The sequence below is a fragment of the Ovis aries genome, chromosome 2, assembly GCF_016772045.2.
Source record: "Ovis aries strain OAR_USU_Benz2616 breed Rambouillet chromosome 2, ARS-UI_Ramb_v3.0, whole genome shotgun sequence".
Taxonomy (NCBI): domain Eukaryota; kingdom Metazoa; phylum Chordata; class Mammalia; order Artiodactyla; family Bovidae; genus Ovis; species Ovis aries.
The window spans coordinates 76,508,982-76,534,698 of record NC_056055.1 but is presented as its reverse complement, the minus strand read 5'-3'; the positions used below and the strand labels follow the sequence as shown (position 1 = coordinate 76,534,698).

Here is a 25,717-nt window from a genome sequence, read left to right as displayed (position 1 = left end):
TTTTTGTGACTTAAACACCTTTTGAAAACCTGGGCAGTGACTTTTTCCTTTTCTAAATTATTCTTGAGCAATAGATATGCTTACTAATTTTTCTTGCATTTTAATGGAAATTTTGTGGGCTTAAACACTTCTTTGCCACTCACGAAATAAACAGACTAAGTCTACTTTGCAGCCACATTTTTAGAGATGTCAGTCCAGACTGAAGTTTTCATCTAATAAAGGCAGATAGGGTGGGGAAAATGACAGAGTCTAAGTAATGCTTCAGTTCATTCAGTCACTCAGTCGTGTCTGATTATTTGTGACCCCATGAATCGCAGCACACCAGGCCTCCCTGTCCGTCACCAACTCCCGGAGTTCACTCAGACTCACGTCCATGGAGTCAGTGATGCCATCCAGCCATCTTATCCTCTGTCGTCCCCTTCTCCTCCTGCCCCCAATTCCTCCCAGCATCACAGTCTTTTCCAATGAGTCAACTCTTCACATGAGGTGGCCAAAGTACTGGAGTTTCAGCTTTAGCATCATTCCTTCCAAAGAAATCCCAGGGTTGATCTCCTTCAGAATGGACTGGTTGGATCTCCTTGCAGTCCAAGGGACTCTCAAGAGTCTTCTCCAACACCACAGTTCAAAAGCATCAATTCTTTGGCGCTCAGCCTTCTTCACAGTCCGACTCTCACATCCATACATGACCACAGGAAAGACCATAGCCTTGACTAGACAGACCTTAGGCAGCAAAGTAATGTCTCTGCTTCTCAATATGCTATCTAGATTGGTCATAACTTTTCTTCCAAGGAGTAAGCATCTTTTAATTTCATGGCTGCAATCACCATCTGCAGTGATTTTGGAGCCCCCCAAAATAAAGTCTGACACTGTTTCTACTGTTTCCCCATCTATTTCCCATGACGTGATGGGACTGGATGCCATGATCTTCGTTTTCTGTATGTTGAGCTTTAAGCCAACTTTTTCACTCTCCTCTTTCACTTTCGTCAAGAGACTTTTTAGTTCCTCTTCACTTTCTGCCATAAGGGTGGTGTCATCTGCATATCTGAGGTTCTTGATATTTCTCCTGGCAATCTTCATTCCAGCTTGTGTTTCTTCCAGTCCAGCATTTCTCATGATGTACCCTGCATATAAGTTAAATAAGCAGGGTGACAAGATATAGCCTTGATGTACTCCTTTTCCTATTTGGAACCAGTCTGTTCCATGTCCAGTTCTAACTGTTGCTTCCTGACCTGCATACAGATTTCTCAAGAGGCAGGTCAGGTGGTCTGATATTCCCATCTCTTTCAGAATTTTCCACAGTTTATTGTGATCCACACAGTCAAAGGCTTTGGCATAGTCAATAAAGCAGAAATAGATGTTTTTCTGGAACTCTCTTGCTTTATTGACCTATAATTGATTTTGAAGAATTAAGAAAGAAACAGCACACAAAAGGGTCCTTCAGTATAACATGAATGTGTATGTTGGTTGCTACGTATAGAATTATTTAATGAATTTGCTATACTCTTAGAATGAAATCACTGTTGTTATTTTTTTCTGTGAAAATTTGAGGCAAAATGTTAGAAAGTGAGGAGAAAGTGTAGGAATGTGCCAAAACTCAATTGTTGATTCTGTGAACTAAATTTAGTCAGGCCCTCTTTGATATATACAGATAAATAATCATATTCTTTCATTCTCTGTCATGTTCACATCCAATCTGAGTTACATTCAGGAAAAATCTAAGTCACTCTTCATAAATAAGACCTGTAGTTTAAGTTTAAAGTTTAAGGCAAACTTTAAAACTTTGCCTTATGAAGTTCAGAGTTAGAGATCCTCTACTTGTTTGCACTATAAAGTATGGAAGGTGTTCGTAGAGTGCAATAACTGTTGTCATATCTGATGTGTGATATAATTGCATCACTTTAATAAAATAGATGACCAGCTTGTCCCTGTGACTTTATGCCTGATGCTGGATTAATTTGCTTTTACTTGTCTTTATTGATATAATAGTGTTTTTTTTTTTTTAGTTTCAATCTCAGTTTTATTCATTTATTTTTAAATTTAAAATATTGTATTGGTTTTGCCATACATTGATTGAATCTGCCATGGGTGTACATGTGTTCCCCATCCTGAACCCTGCTCCTACCTCCCTCCCCATCCCATCCCTCTGGGTCATGCCAGTGCACCAACCCTGAGAACCCTGTATCATGCATGGAACCTGAAATGATGATTCGTTTCACATGTGATAATTTACATGTTTCAATGCCATTCTTCCAAATCATCACACCCTCGCCCTCCCACAGAGTCCAAAAGACTGTTCTACACATCTGTGTCTCTTTTGCTGTCTCACATACAGGGTTATTGTTACTATCTTTCTAAATTCCAAATATATGGGTTAGTATACTATATTGGTGTTTTTCTCTCTGGCTTACTTCACTCTATATAATAGGCTCCAGTTTAATCCACCTCATTATAACTGATTCAAATGTATTCTTTCTAATGGCTGAGTAATATTCCATTGTGTATATGTACCACAGCTTTCTTATCCATTCATCTGCTGATGGACATCTAGGTTGCTTCCATGTCCTGGCTATTATAAACAGTGCTGTGATGAACACTGGGGTACACATGTGTCTTTCAATTCTGGTTTCCTTGGTGTATATGCCCAGCAGTGGGATTGCTGGATCATAAGGCAGTTCTATTTCCAGTTTTTTAAGGAATCTCCACACTGTTCTCCATAGTGGCTGTACTAGTTTGCATTCCCACCAACAGTGTAGGAGGGTTCCCTTTTCTCCACACCCTCTCCAGCATTTATTGCTTGTAGACTTTTGGATCGCAGCCATTCTGACTGGCGTGAAATGGTAGCTTATTGTGGTTTTGATTTGCATTTCTCTGATAATAGTGATTTTGTAATTAATAAAAGTCCTTCCTCTCTTGGACATGAACATCCTTCTTTTCTAAATTTATTTTTAAAATTGTGACTACTTATGAAAGTCAGCATATCACTTGGTTTTAGATAAAGTTTGCTTGGAGTTCAGCAGTGAGTCATTTAAGTGAGATTGACAATTAATTGAGTGAATGAGTTTTAATAGCTCTGGGAGAAGAGTGCATGTCTGGTGAAAATGTATATTCATTTCACTGAGTGGAGTAAAGTGAAAAGAACCCACAGGAACTGTGTGTTGAGCTCTAAGTGATAACAAACTATCTGAAAATATCTGAAAAATATCTCTTCTCTCAGATATTAACTCTCCTTTTGCTATGTAAAAACACCTAATAGATAGAATGTCCCCTTGGTGCTTTCAAACTTCTGAGATTAAAATGCTTTAATGGACATTTTGTTATTTCATGTCCTTTTATCTTATTTAATTCATTATTCCTTATTGAAATAGTTAAGGCAGTTTTAAGGGCCTTCTAAATATTGCCATCAGGAAATAATGTATCCCCATGAATCTATTGGAGGAGGGAGGTCAGTGTTATAACAGCTGTAATAGTAGATAATATCCAAATTGATTACCTTATAGTGATACTTCTTGGGAAATGTGTGCTTCTTGATTGACACCATCAGTAGCTTTTGTTATTATGGGACACTACTGTCCATAGGCTCACACAGAGCTGGACTCAACTGAAGCAACTTAGCACACACCAGTTACTGATATTTTGATCAGGATGATTTTGGTAATTTAAAGAAGTTGCTACTTTTTTTTTCTTCTAGTTTATTTTGAGATCAGTCAAGACTGGTTTCAATCAGAAAGACTAAAAGGTGAATGGTATAGCTTGTCCTTGGCAGTATCTCTAGGCATTAACAGGTTTGCACAGGAGTTGAGATGGCATCTGAAGCATTAATAGAATATGACAGAAGTGGTTTTATACTGAGGAAGACTGAAGGTTGTCTCTGGAACTGCCAAGTATCAGCACAGATAAGGATGAAATTAAATGTAAAATATTCATTAGATTACTTTCTGCTAAGTTTATGCACGCATGAATTCTAAAATTACTCTACTAGAATTGAAATATAAACAAAATGTAAATATTAGCTGCATCCGTATTGTAGTCATGATATTGAACAGTAGTTAGAAACTGTTTTGCACAGGTGAAGATTGCAGAATAGATAGCAGTGCTTCCTAAATACTCTTACTAATGTTTTTCCTTAAGTGATATAAATTATGCAGCATTTTTAGGGGAGAGAGAAGAGCTTTTATTATTTCCATATTATAGGTAGAAAAGGGCTTCCCTGATGGCTCAGAGGTTAAAGCATCTGCCTGCAATGTGGGAGACCTGGGTTCGATCCCTGGGTCGGGCAGATCCCCTGGAGAAGGAAATGGCAACCCACTCCAGGATTCTTGCCTGGAGTATCCCATGGACGGAGGAGTCTGGTGGGCTACAGTCCATGGGGTCGCAAAGAGTCGGACACGACTGAGTGACTTCACTATAGGTAGAAAAAGTGAAACAAAAGCAATCTTCCTGAAGGTTAGAGATATGTCAAGAAAGTCAAGAAAGATGGCTCCATTTATTTTGAATTGAGAAAGGAAAAAAAAACACATTCAATCTGACTTTAAGCCAGTTTTAATATTAATGGGACTTATCTGGCTAATTGCTACAGACCCAGAATGAACTGACTTTTGAAGAGGGCCTGCAGGTTTGTATGAGATAACTCGGGGTCTCCCCAGTCTCCTGAAACACAACAAACTGAACTTTTCTTCATTCTTTTGATGGTGGAAATGTTGTTACATTGTCCTTTAACTGTTTTTTTTTGTTTTTTTTTTTTAAGCCAGAAAGTACACATGTAATTCAAAAGGGGCTTGTCTAGTCTTCCCAATAGGTTGTTGTCTAATCTATTTCTCAGTGCCTCTAATGAGGATGACTCAAGTACCTCTCTGGGCAGTTCTTCTGTTAACCCCCTTTGTAGAATTTTTTGTGCTGTATAATCTTAATTTATTCTCTTTGTAGCTGTGGACCATTATTCTTCATCTCAGCCTTTTATTACTATTTTAGAAAAATTTTATGGTCCTTACAAATTACTCATAATTGCTTTTTCCCTAAATGAGGAATTTCTCTGAAGTCATTTCATGTACATGACTGTCCTGTGGATGTGGTGCAGAAAGTCGTATTTCTGCAATGCTATTGATAAGCAAAGCCCTCTCTCCTCAGATCATAAACCTGGACCTTTTTATGTTAAAAGAGCATCATAGAAGATTTGGGGGAGGCTTGGTTTTGCTGTTTGTTAGTGTGGAGGAGATCTTAGAGATTATTTTCTGACTCTTACTAATCTTTTTGCTTCACTTTCTTTATTTGTAAAATGAAGTTATGAGTCAAAGCCACACCTCATTGGTGGCTAACTAAAGAGTTTAGTCCAGCTTTACTGACACCAGAACTTGCTTATTATATTTAATAAGAGAGCTCACAGAATACTACCCATATCTGTTCATAAATTATGTGGGGGAAAAAAAGTATTTTGTATTCAGAGTCACAATTGTTGACTGCTGGGTTTAATTTCTGTATCACCACCTAAAATGTAATTTTTATTCCCACCAACTTTGGTTCTTTTCTAAGTTTAGCTTTTTGACATAATTTCCTAGTGCCATATAATCAGCCTGAAAGAGATCGTGAGCAAGAGCTGTCACCAGAAAGTCCTCTTTTGATCCTCAGGATGAGTTTTGGCTTTGTGTTGATAGACTCTTTATCAGAGCATGCTCTCGGAGATAATGGGCGATTTCCTCAGCTTACAGAGCAGTTTATTTATACAGTTCCACAGGCTTTACTATAGGGACAAATCATATCTCTTAACTATGAGTTTCCCTTAAAACAAAGCAAACACAAGGGGAAGAAATTCACTTATCTGTTCATCACATACTGGTTTTCTAAATCTAGAAAGACAGATAAAAAAATTCCACTGTGACTTTGCTTAATTGTTACTGCCTCAGAAATGTAATATTGTTCTCCTAGCAAGGTACATGCAGAAAACCAGTGGTTTTGAGTTACTTCACTCTGCAAAATACTTTTTTTTTTTGCTATGTTTATGTATAGATACTATAAGTGATAATTGAAACTCATAGATGGTTTTTATTGTAGAATTCTCATCCTCCCTGCATCCCTTAATTTCTTCTTAGTTTGCTTCTATATGTCTGCAGTTGAATATTCCAGAAAATAGAGTGCAGCTGTTCACTATGAAGCGTTGCTCTTGTTGGAACCAGCTCACCTTACCCCTTTACGGAGACCTAGCACTCACCAGGAAAAGTTGGGGTGGAGCAGTAGACAGTATTAGTAGGAGAGCCTTAAAAGAGGAGTTTACTATAAAAGAGTTTACTAATGACAAGAAAGCATAACTTGTTCAACCCTAGCAATAAACAGCAAATAGGATTATTGCTTATGGTAAAAAATAGGCTTATTGCTTCGATGGAGTATGCCATGGGAACCCAGGAAAAGGAGCACTTTGTGCATTCCTGTGGGCTCTTTGTGGCAGCTCGGTGCTTTTATGAGAGAGCTTGGTGCTTTTATGTGTTAGCCTGTGGAAACGATTCTACTTCTGAAATGCTTCAAGAGTGTTTAAGTGTAATGGGCTTTGTACCGCCTGCCTGGTCTGTACCCTGTAGAGCGCACTCAGACCATTCAGCTTGAACTCCATTTTATCTAGCTCTTTATCCATTAATTTTCTCCTGACCTTGGGCATAAAATATATGCACTTTTTATGCTATGGCGCTTTGTGCAGACAAAGAGGAATAGCATAACCTATCCATCACTATTATGAATGATGCACTTTAAAACAAACACAGGTCAGAGACAGATATTTTAAGAGCAGATTTGTATTGATTCCATCACAACACTGAGCTAAAAGGAAAAGAACTCTGAGACTGTAAGTGATGAAGCGAATTTTGACAAATAGCAGCAGCCATGCAAGTCGACTTAAGAATGTGCCTCCCGGGCAGTCATTGGTGAGAAGACAGAATTTGTTATTGTTGTTAAAATCCACCTCTCTTACATATATTTATTACCATACTTTACACAGCACATTTGAACACTATGATTTTCTCTTCCTCAGTGTCTCCTGAAAGCTTTTTTGTTAAGGAAATGTGAAAGCTTATTAGACTGCTTAATCTTTATTAAGCTGTTGCTTTTGAAATAGTCAAACTACCCTTTAACAGTAGGTGGTGGTTTGTTTTGCAAGTTGGTTTTGAGCACGTCTGTGGAAGATTTGGCAAGTGTTTGTGTTATGGCAAATCGCAGGTTATTGAAGCATAATAAATTAGGATTAGTGTATTTATTATCACCTTTACTGTTAATAATCTCAATTCACACATCAAAAGTCCCACTATTTAATATAACAGTCACATACATTATCAAGTTATGTAGTCTTAACCCACTTCTCCAGACATTAAGATTCTAATGGACTAGATTTCTGCTATAAGAACAGACATCCTGGTTCTTAAAAGAGACCATACAACTGAAGGGAATATGTATTCATGTTACTGCAATTGTACTTGAGCTACAAATTCACTGGGCAAAATGTTTTTCCCCCTAACAATTTACTGTATTACCTACTCAAATGTTATGATGTCAAAAGTGACAGTAGATAGCTAGAGAATAGATGCTGAAAGAAAAATCTATCAGGTAGCATATGTCTCTTTGACAATTCTGAAAGGACAAAGGAACAATCTGTTTTCTGAGAAGTGGGAAAGTCTAAAATATAAATTGCATTTTCCAAATTCTGAAATATGGCCTTATGGAGGATTTTTAACCAGATAGATTTCTTATGTCTAAAAAATTAGCATCTTTATGAATTTTCACCTAATATTGCTACCTATTTCTGTCAGAATTACAGTGGCAGAAATGTGCCTACTAAGTTTTGTTTCATTCATATTTACACTGGGATTTCAAATGTGCAATTCTGCTTTTGTCTAGTAGGCAGTCTCTCATGCAGTACTGAACCCATCTTCTTATGATAATAATGCTCAGGATTCACTGGTTCCATTTTCATGCTCCCACACTGTGTCTCCTATTTCAGTTTTTGGTTCTAAGCAGTAAATTACTTTTTAGACTTTTCCACATTTCTTTTACTAATTCACTGTTAGGAACAGTATTGAAAACTAAAGAGCCCTCCATGGCAAGTTACAAGATTTTCTTCCAGTACTGAATCCGCCATGACCACAGAGGGTCACTATCTCTGCTTTGCTTCCCCACTGACAAAACACAGGGTTGAATCATTCACTTCCTCCTTCATTCCCGTCTCCTCTTCTCTCTCCAGTTCCTTCCTTTTTTCCCCATATATGTAAAATAACTTCCACTATCCAACTACCACTGGGTTTTCTAAGAATTAAGTAATAATGTAGGAAAAGGGGCTAGAGCAGTACTTGCGCTGTAAATTGTGCAATGACTGCTCAGTAAATGGTATCCACTATTTCTTCTGTTTTATTTCTCTCTGCCCATCATTTATCTTTGTCCCAACCAACCTGCTATGCATGAGGGGCATCCTGTTCAAAGCACAGGGTTAAGTGCACTGCGAATGATTTGCTAAACCTGTCCAAATAGTTTTCATATTCCAGTAGAGGGAGAAAAACTGCTCTTATACAGATTAACTCTTTTAGGTTCATTTACTTATAATATTAATTGAACAGTATCATTGTGGCCCCCAAAATCAATAATCTTAAGTCATTTTCTTCAGTAGATTAATTATGTTTTATTCATTGCTGGTTAATTAAATTTTAACCATAGACTTGTATTTTATCTAGCTATAGTGAAGATTTTAAAAAATAAACCAAAAAATATTTGCTAGTATTTTGAAATTAAGATATACACTAGTAACACAAATAAAATTTAAGTATAGTGGGCTTAATTTGAATGTGAGATGACAAGTGTCTGAGACCAAGTCATGGGATCTCACAAAATCAAGCTGTCTGTCGTTGTTCAGTGACTCGGTCATATCCAGCTCTTTGAGACCCCATGTACTGCAGCACACCAGGCTTTCCTGTCCTTCACCATCTCCCAGAGGTTGCTGAAACTCGTGTCCATGGAGCTGATGATGCCATCCCCTTCTCCTCCTGCTGTCCGTAGCTGTTAAAATGTGAATAACAATGTGTAGGACCCAACATGGTCTAAACTTCACAGTCAGATAACAACTTAGGATAGTGAGAGACTAGGAAATAAGGTATTTGTTCTGAGGCAAGTTTGAAATTCCTGATCCAAGACCCAGAGAAGGAATTCTAGATCCCTGAGTAGAGGCACGCGGGCCTTCTGTTCTGGTGTCAACAATTAGCAGTGCAGTAAGAGCTCCTCTAGTGGGGCTTCAGCCTCACAAAATTGCCTCTTGGATGGCAAGAGGATCCCTTTCAGATATAACTGTATGCAGACAGGGATGATATTCCATTACAGAGCTGCTTGGGGAGAGTGTCTTATTCAAGTCATGGCTCTATAATTTGTCAGGAGTATGACAGAAACAAAAGGCAAAAAAGAGCAAGATGGGAAGAATGTTACTGTCTTTGTTATCTTAAATTATATATGTGAATGTTCACCCCTTGGGGTTTCTGTGTAATATATTATTGTAAATGTGTACTGTAGTCCAGTGTCCAAAGTTAGACCATGCATATTGGTTTCTGAGTTCCATGCAGGGTGCAGGATGCTTGGGGCTGGTGCACTGGGATGACCCAGAGGGATGGTGTGGAGGGGGAGGTGGGAGGGGTGTTTGGGATTGGGAACTCGTGTACACCCGTGGCGGATTCATGTTATTTTTTATTCTAAAAAAATTTTTAAAAAAAGAAAAAAAAAAACAAAAAATACTATAAAATCTCTAAAATGCTTTTAATCATATAAAATATGATTCATAAAAATCATTTAAAATATTATCAATTGCATTTATAGATCATTTAATTAGAGACAGTGCTTCATTCTTAGAACAGGCCTGATTTTTTTCATCTTGACCTTAATTTTTTAACTATATTGATGTAAGTTTTTATCGTTGGGGTCTGCTTTAATTTGACTGGCTGTGCTTATTTTTTTTTTTTTGTAAAATAAAAGGAAACCAAAGTAAAAGACACACATTATTGCCCATAGGGTATTGTGCAAAGAAGAGCTGCCTATAGGAAGTGTTGCAGTAGGTTTTTAGTCTTAGATGTAAGGAAGGCCCTTGTGGTCCAACAATGGTGTGTGAATCAAAGTTGATATTTTCAAAGTGAAAAGCTGCCTGTAGTACAAACTACTGACTGGCAGAGCCAGTAAGTTCCAGAAGCAGGATATGTAAAATACGCAAAAATAAGGGCTTCTTACCCCACAGCTCCACAGAGTCACTTCCTGAAGTAAAGCTTTGCTTCGTCTGTGCAGCTTTCCTTATCCTAAAGAAGAATAAGGTCTAAACATATGTACAAAATAATCATAACGAACCATGAGGGATAATAACTTGAATCATGAGCCTTTATTATCAAAACTATTTTATCCTCCTTTACAATCGATCCTTGAACAAAGTAGGGGTTAAGGGCGCCAACCCTTCGAACAGTCAGAAATTCACTAATAATGTTTTGCTTCCTCAAAACTTAACTACTAAGAGCCTACTGTTGACAAGAAACCTATAGATAACATAGTCAAGTAACATATTTTATATATTATATGTATTATGTGCTATATAGTTGCAATAAAGTCATCTAGAACAAACAAAATGGTATTAAAATCATAAGGAAGAGAAAATACGTTTCCAGTATATATACATGTTTATTGGAAAATTCCACATATAAAGTAGGCCCATGTTGTTCAAGTGATCAATGAAAAGAGATAGAGGAAAACAATAGACTGGGAAAGACTAGAGATCTCTTCAAGAAAATTAGAGATACCAAAGGAACATTTCATGCAAAGATGGGCACAATAAAAGACAGAAACAATGTGGACCTAACAGAAACAGAAGATATTAGGAAGATGTGGCAAGAATACACTGAAGAACTGTACAAAAAAAGATCTTAATGACTTGGATAACCACGATGGTGTGATCATTCACCTGGAGCCAGATATACTGTAGTGTGAAGTCAAGTGGGCCTTAGGAAACATCACTACGAACAAAGGTAGTAGAGGTAATGGAATCCCAGTTGAGCTATTTCAAATCCTAAAAGATGATGCTGTTAAAGTGCTGCACTCAATATATTTGGAAAACTCAGCAGTGACCACAGAATTGGAAAAGGCCAATTTTCATTCCAATCCCAAAGAAAGGCAATGCCAGTGTTCAAACTACATCACAATTGCGCTCATCTCACATGCTAGCAACGTAATGCTCAAAATTCTCCAAGCCAGCCTTCAACAGTACATGAACTGAGAACTTCCATATTCAAGCTGGATTTAGAAGCCAGAGATCAAATTGCCGACATCCATTGGGTCACAGAAAAAGCAAGAAAGTTCCAGACAAACATCTATTTCTGCTTTGTTGACTATGCCAAAGATGTTGACTGTATGGATCACAACAAACTGTAAAAAATTCTTAAAGAGATGGGCATACCAGACCACCTTACCTGCCTCCTGAGAAATCTGTATGCACGTCAAGAAGCAATAGTTAGAAATGGACGTGGAACAACAGACTTGTTCCAAATTGGGAAATGAGTACATCAAATCTGTATATTGTCTCCCTGTTTTTTTAACATCATGTGAAATTCCATACTGGATGAAGCACAAGCTGGAATCAAGATTGCCTGGAGAAATATCAATAACCTGAGATATGCAGATGATACCACCCTTATGGCAGAAAGTGAAGAGGAACTAAAGAGCCTCTTGATGAAAGTGAAAAATGAGAGTGAAAAAGATGGCTAAAAAATTCAACATTCAAAAAATGGTGATCCTGGCATCTGGTCTCATCACTTCATGGCAAATAGATGGGAATCAATGAAAACAGTGAGAGACTTTAACTTCTTGGGCTCCAAAATCACTGCAGATGGTGACTGGTTGCCATGAAATTAAAAGATGCTTGCTCCTAGGAAGAAAAGCTATGAAAAATTTAAACAGCCTATTAAAAAGCAGAGACATCACTTTGCTGACAAAGGTCTGTCTAGTCAAAACTATGGTTTTTCCAGTAGTCATGTACGTATGTGAGAATTGGACTATAAAGAAAGCTGAGTGCCGAAGAATGGATGCTTTGAACTGTGGTGTTGGAGAAGACTCTTGAGAGTCCCTTGGACTGCAAGGGGATGCACCAGTTCATCCTAAAGGAAATCAGTCCTGAATATTCATCGGAAGAACTGATGCTGAAGCTCTAATACTTTGACCACCTAATGGGAAGAAATGACTCATTGGAAAAGACCCTGATGCTGGGAAAGATTGAAGGTAGGAGGAGAAGGGGACAACAGGATGAGATGGTTGGAGGGCACCACTGACTCAATGGACATGAGTTTGAGCAAACTCTGGGATTTGGTGATGGACAGGGAAGACTGGTGTGCTGCAGACCATGGGGTCACAAAGAGACAGACATGCCTGAGCAACTGCACTGAATTGATGTTGTCCAAACCCATGTTGTACAAGGGTCCTCTGTACTCTTTTCTGGGTTGATATTTACAAAAGGCTTCTGCTTATTTAAAGCAGTCTGTCTAGGTTCAAACATCAGTGGTGAACTAAAAACTAACAACTTTTTAAAGTAAGAATATTTTTAATGTGGTCATAGATATAAATTTATTGACCTGTACAAATTAATGCAGGAAACATGGTGTAGGGACAGGAAAACAAGGTGTAGAGTATCAGACATTGATAGCATTACTCGCTGTTTTTATTCACTAATTTAACAATAGCATGTAACATTTATCATCAAAACTCATTTGCTTGGAATAGTCCTTCACTTGTTTTTGGAACTGATTCATCTCAAGATATACACAGGAAGAAAATTTACAATTTGGACAGAAAAAGGAGGGTAAAATTAAGGGGATAAAAGGTGTAGATTTTTTTTTTCTTCCTACTTTTTCGTTGATAAAGCATATTTGATGGAATATTTTTTTAAATGGAAATATCTTCCTTATATCCAGAAGTTTGCCTTATCTTGAACTCTGATGTATATAAAAATATGTTTGAATATTCTGTCAGTTTTAATCTTGATTTATAATTCAAGTAGGAATTTTACAATATTTCTCATTAGAAGCCTTGGTCTTTTTGTTTTACGAACTAATATCATCCTTAAGTAAAAGCAGTAAATTTTCTTTGATGGAGGAGACTCACAAGATCTTTTTAGTGAATTTTTTAAGCATTGGAAACTTTAAAGTCTCTCCTAAGAATATTACGTGACTGCTCAGTTTTAGTAAATCAAAAAGAATGAACAAGCCAAATCACAAGGTGTGAGTCTTCTTAATTTTTATCCTTTCAAAATGAATTGCTCCTACATAAAGGGGATTGTAGATTCACTATTAGTTGTGGGTAAAGAAGGAGATGTGTGATAATTAGAGAGCTCAGTTTTTCTTCCAATTTTTATAGGAAGTAATATCAGAGATGTTCTTTAAAGAGAGAGAGAACTTTTCAAAAGGAGCAGTTAATAAAGATCTTTTCTTTGCTGGTCTGCAGCAAGGACTATAAGCGTTTTGATTTTACCATTAATTTCTGTAAATCCAAAACTGTAAATAAGTTGGAGGGTAATTGATTGCCTGATAGAATTTGGGCAATGTTGGGTAGGGTGTACTATTTTCTGCTAAATATTGGTCCTGTTGCCTGTAATTAGACTGTTACAGTTCTTTCTTCTGAAGTCTTGAGGCCCAAAGAGATAACTCTTGGGGTAGGGGTCAGATATGTTTCTGAACTTAAGTTTGGGAAGCACATTTACATGTAGTGAGATGATATAAGTGCTTGTACTGCTGCACCTGAAGTGTTAGATTTGTGCTAATGACATACAAAAACTCACCAGGAGGCAAATATTATTGTGTACTTTAGGAAGTACCTAGAACTGAGAAGATTAACATTTTAGAAACTTTCTAAATATTAACATTTCTTCTGAATTCTGTGGAAAATAGGGTCCTTTGTATGTGTCTAAAATTGGGGAACACTCTGATATATGCTAGAATTTTTCACTTGGCTTTTGATTTTAAATTCATTTGAATTAGTGATTATTTTTACCACATTAAAAATAATCTCGAATGTCTTATAGTGGTATAGAAAAACCAAATCTACCTAAGACATACAGTCCTGATCTTCTCTATTCAATCTGTGAATCAGTCTACTGTGCTCCCTTATTTGTGTTGTACCAAAGGTTAATAATCAGCCTTTCAAAACCACTTGGTTCACAATGCCTTTAGCTCAATTGTCTCTAGTAGCCTAATTACCAATTTCTTCATAGCTAATTTAGGAGAGATGGGGATGCAAGGTTCCAGAGAGATCCACTCTGAGTCTTTATTTTTGACAGGTAATGTTCAAGTAGCTGTCACACTGCCTTAAAGTCACTTTGAGTGGGAAGAGAGAGAGGTAGGGAAGGAGGGACCTTCTATCTTATTTATAAAATTTCTAGTCCTAGTTTAATACTTTTGAGATTTTCAGGCCCAAGTGCTAAATCTTTATGATGCTGATGAATTGTGTTATTTGTAATTTAGCACCTCCAGAATCTATAGAACCCTTGTACCTAAAAGATTTTGCTGATTAAGCAAAAACCTGTTGTGTTTCAAAGTTATTTTTAATGGTTCAATTGCAGTACTTTGAAAACAACATGCTGCTGTTTCCTTTTTAATGAATTACATATAACTATCAGGCCTTCATAGATCCTAGGAGAATTCATAAAAAAATGTTGGCAGCAGCAAGTTTATTAAATTTTCATGAAACTGAGGTCTCATTTCTGAATATCTAGTCATTGATGACTGCTTATAGCTTAGTGTTCAGGTATGATTAATCATTTATTTGTTCATTTTATTCAGTCATTCATTCAAAAATGTCAAAGACTTATGCCTAGATTTTGATTCCATGAATAAATCGATGTAACTTAGCTTGATCTTCATATCTTCTCTGTGAAAGAGGCAAGTTGTATCTCAAGTATCTATAATTACTTCTGTCTTGAAAGTTATATGATTCATTTATTCATTGATCAGATATTTTGAATACCTGCTATGTACAAACATATTGAATTAGGAATTTCTTGTCCTCAAAGAGCTCACAGTCCAATACAGGTGATACATAAATGCAAACGAATCTATGTATTCATAAAATGGTGAGCAACCACTGTGGTGCCTGGTACACTGACTTTATGATGACTACGGTGCCATCCCTTTCTTCAAGGGACTTAGTTCAGTGAGAGTCGTTTTCCTTTTTAATTGTAGCATACTTAATAAAGAAGGAGATGTGCTCATGCTATTATGGAAGCATGTGAGTGAGTGCCTAATTCATCTGGAATTGGAGATACAGAGGAAGTCAGGGAAGGTAATTTTGAAGAAAATGACTGTCTAGCTGGGTCATAGAATACTTGTATGAGGGAAAGGGCAGAATTGGGGGCTAGTAATGATATTTTAGGCAAAATGAATAGAATGAATAAAAAGTAAGAGCAGCATAGAAACTGAATGTGTTCATCATAAAACATGTCCTCATTGCTTTGTAATTTTTCCCTAGACTTTTTAAAAGTTGAATCAATGTGAAACACTCCTGAAAAACTACTTATAAAATATTTTATCATTCAAAAAAATGGAGATATTACTTACAGCAAGAATAAACAGGAAAAGCTTATTGGTGAAAGTAGTATTTGAAAGAGATGGTTATGTAGAATTTATATGGGGAGAGACATAGGAAATACATTTAGAGAGAGACTATTCCAGGTGATGAGAAGACCCCAAGGCAGGGATGACATTTTACACAAGACCTAGAACTGAGATGATCAGAGCCATCTACATGAGGAAGTGCTGAGGCTGGAGACTTTGAGCACTATAGCCTTAACATTTGGCTTTTGAAGTCCACTCTGGAATTTCAACAGAAAAAGGCTGAACTATGTTTCATAGTCATTCTTCCTCTTAAAATGTTATAGTTTCTAGGCAGTTCACATCACATACAGTTTTGTTTTGTTTTGTTTTGTTTGATTCCCCCTTTCATTTCATAAATAGGTGCAGAGTACTTACCATGTTTTAGGATCTGTGCTGGGCACGTAGGATACAGTGGTGAATTAGACAGTCCCTGCCCTCGAGAAGCTTCAGATGCTGAGGGTTACTGATGGTCTACTCAGGCCTGTTCTTTCAGATCGTCTCGTCTTCAGACATGGAAGTATGGCCTTAATGATTCACCCTTGGGACCAACCTCTGTCATTCACTGAGCTGTTTCCAGTGGGCATGTTATCAAAATAGTAGGGTTTGATCATCAGCTTTTGATATGCTGCTGCTATTCTTATAGTTGAACAAAAATGTTAGAATTCATCTCCCAAACTTGCCAGTCTGTTTTTTAGGAACATGATTGAAGAAAACAAGGGAGGCTCAGCTGTTCCTACAGATTCCTAAACAGTGATTTCTTGGCTGACTTCTTTCTTGAAGTAGAAATACACCTAAACCCTAGAGCAAACAGTACGCCCACATGTATCCTTTTTCATAGGTTTGTGACAGTAGTTTTAAAAATGGCCTTTGCCAAAGAGAGTGTATTGGTCTATGAATGAAACTTGCTATATATACATTTTACATTCACTGTATTTCTTTTCAGAGGAGATATTTTCAATTCCTACTCCACTGGTGGTTTTGTTCTATATTCAGCTTTCCTGGGAACCCTGGTTTATAACCTTCACATACATGATCTATAATCCTTCAAAGCTAGTCCTAAAGAACTCAGAGTCTCATAAAGTTTGTCTTCCAGTTTTCTCTCTGTATACAAACAACAGCTGAACTGAGACTTTCTATTTCTGTAGTATACTGTTGTTTCCAGAGATATTTTTGCTGATAGTGCTATTAATGACGAAACTGCAGTGATTAACCTGCCCGATACTTCATGATATGTATCTCAGACACCATGAAGATCAATTACTGATAAAGTTGAAATATTTTAAGATGTGATTAGCAGTTTAAAAGTATATTGAAGGGAAGAAAATAAACATTCTGTATTTTCTTCTTCCTGTTGATAACAAAATGGTATACTCTTTGTTTATAATTTTTGTTAGGTCAAGCATAATATTTATTCCCAGAGTATTTAGAAAAAAAAAAAGCTGTTTGTATTTTCTACATCATGGCAATATAGATTTAAATTATAAAGTGTCAAGGAGAGAAAAATGTGAGAGGGAAATGCTTCCTGGAACACTACCCATGCTCAGGAATCACATTTCAAATTCAAGTCTAATGCAATGTGCTGCACTTAATATTTGATGAGAAAATAAATCTCATCCTTTTTATGGGTAGTGAATTAATAGCTTATTACTTAAGCAACCAAATGTGGTTCTCATACAAAAACAGTGGTGTAGGAAATTACTATTCTAGGAAATAGTCACATGTTTAAATAGCAGTTCAGTGATCACAGAAAAGTGTATAACCTCAGGGTAAATATCCAAGTAGAAGAGCTGTCACGTCTGCAGTGTGAGCTTGCAAGTCCTCCAGTCCAGCCCCTTCTGGGCCTCCCTAAGTTCACATCACCATGGTTTCTTGTGTTCCGGGTCGCTACAGTTAGCTTAGAACTCCATCAGACCTTGGTGCCACATTCTGATCTTTCCCTCTTATATCAACTTTTTATTTTTGTCTTTTTAGCTATAATAGCTTCAGAATTATCTTCAATGGCATTTTCCAGTGACAAATCTATTATACTTATAGTGACAGAGTTTTCTAAAGGTTTTCATCTAACTAGTTGCTAAGTGTTGTTGATCTCATAAATTTCCTGAACCTTCTGACTTGTGATATAACTAAACGATGAGGAACGTAAATGTGATTAATTAAATGATAGCTATTTATATTGCTTACATTGTTCAGATCTGTTTTTAAACCCTTCTTCAAATTCTCCTCTCAGGAAGCAAGCTTGCAAAGCAACCAACCACACTTAACCACACATTTAGATGAACAAAAATTTTCTAAAGATTCTTGCCTTGTTGGGAACAATGTGACAAGACCGATTGTGAATATGAACTATTAAGAAGCGCTTGTTTATATATTCGTGTTTGTGTGAATAGATACACATATCAAATGTGTGTTTATGTCTCTTGTTTAGTTGCTGTGTTGTGTCCTACTCTTTTGTGACTCCGTGGACTCTAGCCCACGAGGCTCCTCTTGTCTATGGGATTTCCCAGGCAAGAATACTGGATTGGGTTGCCATTTCCTTCTCCAGGGGATCTTCCAGACCCAGAAGTCAAACCTGAGTCTCCTGCATTGACAGGCAGATTCTCTACCACTGAGCCACCAGGGAAGCCCGTGTATATCTGTTGACATATAATTGATATATAATATGTTGCACATATTAAAGACCTACAGTGTGATAAGCCTTAGCATATGTATATGCCTGTGAAACCCTTATCACATTGGTAATTCCTCCATCGTGGCCCTCCCTCTAATAGTTTGGCACTAAGCATTCCCTAAGCAAACACTGATCCTCTCTGTCACTATAGTTGATTTTTTAATGTCTAGAATTTTATACAAATGGGGTCATGCAATATACATACTTTTTTGCCTGTTTTACATAAAGCATAATTATTTCAAAATTAATCCAGGTTGGTGTGTGTATCAATAGTTAATTCCTTTTTAGTGCTGAATAGTATTTCATTGTATGTCTTTATCAACTTGTTTGTCCATGCAATTTCCCAAAAAATGGTACTAGAAAAGGTGCGTACCCATATGTCAAAAAACAAAACTTTGAATCATACCTTGCTCCAGATACAAAATTAACTCATAGATCCACATTTTTAAAAGGCATAAAACCCATAAAACTTCTGAAAGAAAGCATAGAAGAAAATCTTTGTGATTTGAATTTGGAAATATTTCCCCATAACCACAAACCCATAAAACCACAAACCTTACAACCCCAAATCACAGTTTCTAAAAAAAATTGCATTGCTGACTTGAGTATTATCAAAATCAGCTTCGCGTCAAAAGATATTATTGAGTAAATGGAAAAAAAAAATCAAGCCATAGATGTTGAATAAAGTTTCAAACATATTTAAATTTTAAAGCATACAGAAAAAATATAAAGAACATAAGTAATACTTACATGAGATTATTGTAGAGTGTGTATTTGGCTTAAAGTTTGAATAAACTAAACACACTGAGGAATGAGAGTTGATAGCCTGTCAATAAGCCCTGAGTACTTTTAACTGTGGAATTTTCTGTCAACTCTGTAACCAGTCGAAGTCCATAGGAAATTCTGATATTTGTCACCCAAAATTGAAAAATGGGGTGTTAAAATATCTCTATCTTTGATTTCCTCTTGTTTCCATCTAATAGCAATTTGCTTTAATGTAGTTTGTTCACAGTTCGTTGGTTCAGTGGTTTAAAAAGGAGAAAACTGCTTTTTAAACTCTATAAAGTATATTAGCAACCTTCTGGTGCCCTGACCCATGTACTTTTTCAAAATGCACATCTTTTAATGCAGCTGTAGTTTTGCTAAGTTTCTGGCTTGAGCATTGGAAATGTTTAGATCATTAAAATATATATATATATATATATATATATATATATATATATATTTAGACATTTCTAGTATCACCCTTCCCGTCTATAAGAGAGCCAACATTGCTTTCCAATCTTGCATTTCTTAGACTTTGTAAAGGTAATAAACCCTTGAAATTTGAACCCATGTATCACTGAGACTGTTGTATGCATGACCATAAAAGGAAGGAGAAATTCTGCATCTTTACTTGCCCTTGGGTAGGGCATACAGAAGAATTTATTTATCATCTGAATCCTATCAACATTAAACTGAAAAAACACTAGTGGAGATCCCCTTCTTAAGTACTGTTTAACTCTGTATTGAAGACTATTTTATGCTTGTCTTACAGACACAGCATACTGAATAATAACTTTAAGAAGCCATGGCTTAAAGCCTTAGAAGGATATTGTTGGTTTGATGGCTTGAGGGAAGGAGTGAAGGAGTAACTATAAAAATATTTTTATCCTTAGCATTGCTACACTATCTTACTGATTGACTAGTCAGCTCTTTTCTAAGGTTATATAGACACTCATCTTAACTCTTCATATGAAAGAACCTCAGTTGTACTGAAACAGTATATGCATATTTAAAGTTTATATTGACCACTATCCATGTAAATTGTTTCTGTCTAAATTACCTAGTTTGTTTATTCCCCATTCCCCATTTTACATTTGGCCTTGTTATCAACAAAGTTTTAAACTTTGGTCTATACAAATACAAAATTTACTTAGATTCTAAAAGTCCACCTCTTCTTTTTAACTTGATTTATTTCCATGTATAGATTATAATTTACTGAATTAAGAGATAATAATCTATGAAATTGGTATAATCTATAGTAAATCCTTAAAAAGCAAATTTTAGCTCTACTTTTAAGGTTATGCAAATTGCTGCTGCTGCTAACTCCCTTCAGTTGTGTCCAACTCTGTGCGACCCCAAAGACAGCAGCCCACCCGGCTCCCCTGTCCCTGGGATTCTCCAGGCAAGAACATTGGAGTGGGTTGCCTTTTCCTTCTCCAATGAATGAAAGTGAAAAGTGAAAGTGAAGTCACTCAGTTGTGTCCGACTCTTAGCGACACCATGGATTGCAGCCTACCAGGCTCCTCTGTCCATGGGATTTTCCAGACAGGAGTACTGGAGTGGGGTGCCATTGCCCTCTCCATATGCAAATTGAGTCATGCTTAAAACAGAATCTTTCCCTCACTGAAAAGAGAAGTAGCATCTGTTTTGCAGTTTACACCTCCCTTGATATCCACCTATCTCGCTTGCTTATTGCACATAGGCTTTGCCTAGGAATTTCCTGTTGTTGATAACAGTCGAAAAAAGTAGAAATGAAATCAGTGTACTGTTACTTTGTTGAAATAATTGAAGTGTTGTCAGTGAAGACGTCTACAAATTCATGTTAATTGCTCTAATATGATTTACATTCACATAGGCAATGTGTTTTGAAAGTCAAAATGGTATTCTTTAAAACCAGCTGTTCTTGGGGCTGTCAGTAACAGCTGTGAGAGTTAACCGTGGGGATCAAGGAGTCAGCATAGGTGTTACTTTGAAATATGATGGGAAAATTTCTTTTCAGGACGACTCCAGAGCACATTTCTTAAAGTTGTGACTGAAATGGGCACTGGAATTATTGAGCAGAAATGGAAGGATAAATCTATTAGGCTTTGCATCCGGTCCCATCACTTCATGGCCAATAGATGGGGAAACAATGGAAACAGTGAGAGACTTTAACTTCTTGTGCTCCAGAATCACTGCAGATGGTGACTGCAGCCATGAAATTAAAAGACACTTGCTTCTTGGAAGAAAAGCTATGGCCAAATCAGACAGCATATTAAAAAGCAGAGACATTACTTTAGCAACAAAGGTCCGTCTAGTCAACGCTATGGTTTTTCCAGTAGTCATGTATGGATGTGAGAGTTGGACTATAAAGAAAGTTGAGTGCCGAAGAATTGATGCTTTTGAACTGTGGTGTTGGAGAAGACTCTTGAGAGTCCCTTGGACTTCAAGGAGATCCAACCAGTCCATCCTAAAGGAAATCAGTCCTGAATATTCATTGGAAGGACTGATGTTGAAGCTGAAACTCCAGTACTTTGGCCACCTGATACAAAGAACTGACATTGGAAAAGACCCTGATGCTGGGAAAGATTGAAGGTGGGAGGAGAAGGGGACAATAGAGAATGAGATGGTTGGATAGCATCACCGACATGATGGACATGAGTTTGAGTAGGCTCCAGGAGTTGGTGATGGACAGGGAGGCCTGGCGTGCTGCAGTCCATGGGGTCACAAAGAGTCAGACACAACTGAGCGACTGAACTGATGCTTGATAACTAAAATTTATTATATCATGGAACATCTACAAAGGGTAACTTGTGTCTTCTCTATTAAAATAAAATAGGCATAAATATTGCCCCTCAACAATTTTTAAAGGGAGAAATCTTTGTGTTAAATATTATGTGATAATAAGTGATTCAGTATAAATATTTGAATTATTCTGTGTTTTTCCCCATTTATTTTTTTTTTTAAAGAAAATCCATTAGGAGTTACCAGTGGCATTTCAATGTGAATAAAAGCCAGTTTGGCTTAAATGTAATAGAAATACCTGTGGCAGATTCATGTTGATGTATGGCAAAATCAATACAATATTATAAAGTAATTAACCTCCAATTAAAATAAATTTATATTAAAAAAAAACAAAGCAAAACTTCACTATCAAATTATATATTACCTCAGACCTATCATTCTGTTTTTGGAAGCACTGATACCTCTTATGAATATTATTACTAAATCATTAAATTCCTTATCTTGGACCTTTTTGGTATTTAAATATTTTCATCCCCAGGCACTATTTTGTGGCCATCTACCATTTTATTTTGGTTTCATTATTGCACGTAAGCAAATTAATGATTAGTCTGAAGTAAGTGACCACAGAAAAAATAAAATGGTGTATATTTTTGATTAGGAAAAGTTTTGTACAATAACCCAAACCAGCTGATTTGATAGATTCAAGGTTTCATCTGGCCCGTCATAAAACTGTTTAAATATACCTTTCAGAGAAGTGAAAATTTGACACAATTTAGAAGGCTTTTTCTGGTCTCTCCATCAGAGCAGGCCTGAAGATGTGTGGGTTATGCAGACTTTCTGGGAGGTACTTCATGGAGAAGCTGAGGTTAGAATATGGCATGTGTATGGGTACGATGCCCTGACAGGGAGAAATGGAAGATGTGATTATGTCACTGCTACTTGGAAATAAATCCACAGTAAGAGAATAGTGCAGGTGATTCAGCTCATGTTTATTCTTCCTGGCAAGGCTAGATGAAAAACAAAAAGGAGAGAAGATACAGGGGAGGAAGATGAGGCATCTTTAGGTTGTTTCCGCTTGCTTAAGGAAATATCTAATTACTGATCCTGGGGAAATGATGAGTATTCAAAATTTGAAGTTCAAAACAGTCAAACTTCAGTAAGAAGAAGGGGAATAGTTTTTCTCTTCCTCATTTTTGGCATTGTCTTAAGCATGTTGCCATTATTTCAGAATTGGTAGAAGGCAGAAGTAATAGATTAGTTAGATTATAGTTATATCTGTTCTCCCCAGGTATCACACTTTATAAACTATAAAGTTTTCCTGAATTTAAAATGTTGGCATGGAAGAAGCTAACTTTATTTGCTTCCCTGGTGGCTCAGAGGGTAAAGCACCTGCCTATGATGCAGAAGACCCAGGTTCAATCCCTGGCTCGGGAAGATCCCCTGGAGAAGGATATGGCAACCCACTCCAGTATTCTTGCCTGGAGAATCGCATGGACAGAGGAGCCTCGTGGCCTACAGCCCATGGGGTCACAAAGAGTCGGACACGACTGAGCGACTACACTTACTTAAGGGATAGTGGTCTTTACTTTGTTTCCCTAGCTTTTTTGTTTCTTTGTTTAAATATATATGTATTATCCATATAAGTATGTTATGAATATATGAAATATATTTATAGATTTTTATAAATATATGTTATAAAACAAATTTATGAACTACAAGGCTTATTTTTTTCAATTTATTGGAGTGTACCTTATTTACAATGTTGTGTTAATTTCTGCTGTACAGCAGAGTGAATCAGTTATACGTGTATATATATCCACTCATTTTTTTTTTAGTTCTTTTCCCATATAGATCATTATAGAGCTTTGAGTAGAGTTCCAGATGCTATACAATAGAGTCTTATTAGTTACCTGTTTTATATATGGTAGTGTGTATATGTTAGTCCCAATCTCCCGATTTATACTTCTCTTCCTTTCCTCCTTGGTAACTATAAGTTCGTTTTCTACATCTGTGACTCTATTTCTGTTTTGAAAATAAGTTCATTTGTCATGGTTTTTTAGATTCCATGGATAAAGCTTAATCTTATAACAAGGGAAACAAAGATAACTCACCTTTGTATGGTGACAGACACAGGTTCAGGTCTCTGATCTGTACCATCTCCTTTAGCCACCTTACCAATACAGTTGCTTTAGCTGCAGGTTTTTCTACCTTAAACCCTTAGTTTTTTAACCTATCAGAAATGATTATTTCCTACATTCTAAGCCAGAAGCACTTATGACTATGTGCATAATGAAAGTGGCCCCAAACATACTGTAACTTTGTATTTGTAGGAGTGGAATTTGTTAGACAGGAAGTAAACGCATGATTATATTAATTGAATGCGTATTTATCCCAACAGATATAATTATCAAATACCCATGCATAGAGGCAAGACACATATATACAAAGCATCTTCAATTTTGGAGAAATTTACAAATACATTTTGCTTCAGTGACAACAGTATAAGAATGACTAAAGTCAGGCAGAGTGAGAGAGCTTGGAATTCTTGCCTTCTATTCTATGAAACCCAGATGTTTTCCCAAAGGATAGCATGCTCTGTCCAGATTAGCCAAGGCACATTCTTTGCATCCATCTTCCCCTGTTCCGTGTGAGAAATGAGGATGTTTTCACAGGTCTGCATCTGCCCTGTCCCATTTCTCTGTTCCCATGCTGATCTGAAGACAGAAATGCGAGGTCTAGGATGAACGTGACCTGTGTCAAGTGGGGTGTTTTCAGTATTCTTGATTGGTGCCCACATTTTGTCCTTTAGCATCTCTGTGCTCAAGTGCTGCATCTGCATGTGTAGGCTCTCTAAGAAGTGGACAGGGTATTCTTTCCTCCAGCTTCAGATTTCATTGACAACTTCACGGTTCCTTCAAGAGCATTAGGAGCTGCATTCTAAGTTGTGTCTGGAATAGAAATAAAACCCCGATTTTGGGAGGTGTCCAAAGGAAGATGATGGGAACCCAGATGGCAGCAAGCCTTATGACACTCCTGCTGTTCAAAGCCAGTGCTTCCTCTGAGAAATGTGGATTTAGGATTTTATATTCGATTTCTCCAGGGGAAATGTAGCAAGGAGGGAATTCATGCAAGTTAAAATAAAAGTATTCGTGACAAAAAGCATAGTAACTTCTTTTACATTAACTCTCAGCTTGCTGAAACTAAAGTATGGGGGTGATTACCAAGTAAAAGTTTTGTTTGCTTTTTTCTCTTTGAGTCTTAAATTTGAAAGAACTGTTTTATTCTGGGAGTTTAATATATCAGAGAAGAAAATCATATATTTTGATATGTTAAGTTTTAGCAAATTGAAAGCTATTGTCTTGAAGAAGCAGTGATGTGTGTGTATGTGTTAATTTATAATTACTAAGCAATTGAATCTGTCAAAAGATAAATCATGTGCTCATTCATGTAATGAGACTTCAGTTTCACGATGATGAACTCTGACCCTGGATCATTTACTCTTCTCACACCAGAACCTGTAAAAATGATAGAAAAGGCATAAAACCTCAAATATATTTGTTAAGAGGTTTGTGGACCTAAATTTCCTTCTTGTAATCCACTGACTCCTCTACAGTACTTATTCAACAGGGTCAGAATGGACATCTGTTGGATAATGAATGGATTTCAGTCTCAGGGTTAACTTGATTTATTAACATAATGTTTGTAAAATTATATTTCAGTGAATACCTAGCCATCTAAATTCACCTCATTGCATGTTGCAGTTGATTAGCCTGCAACTCAGTGTCCATGTTTTAATCTATTGAAGAACAAGCATCACCATTGCCTTACAGGTGGCTTCTTTGTCAGTCAAACCAAACCACCCGTTGTTCTTTGTCTAATCTGTGCACATACCTCTTTGAGTACCCTCCACATAGTATACTCCAAACTTAAGAACTTTGAT

The 25,717-nt window shown here is 36.7% G+C and overlaps 1 protein-coding gene and 1 non-coding gene across 41 annotated transcripts in view; both read left to right on the top strand.

Annotated features, from left to right (window-relative positions):
• Positions 1-25,717, top strand: part of PTPRD (protein tyrosine phosphatase receptor type D) — a 2,474,579-nt gene that overhangs the window by 2,191,728 nt on the left and 257,134 nt on the right. The gene's annotated exons all lie outside the window — the stretch shown is intronic.
• Positions 23,140-23,211, top strand: TRNAH-GUG (transfer RNA histidin (anticodon GUG)). The gene has a single exon. It is a non-coding gene; the product is annotated as a tRNA-His (tRNA).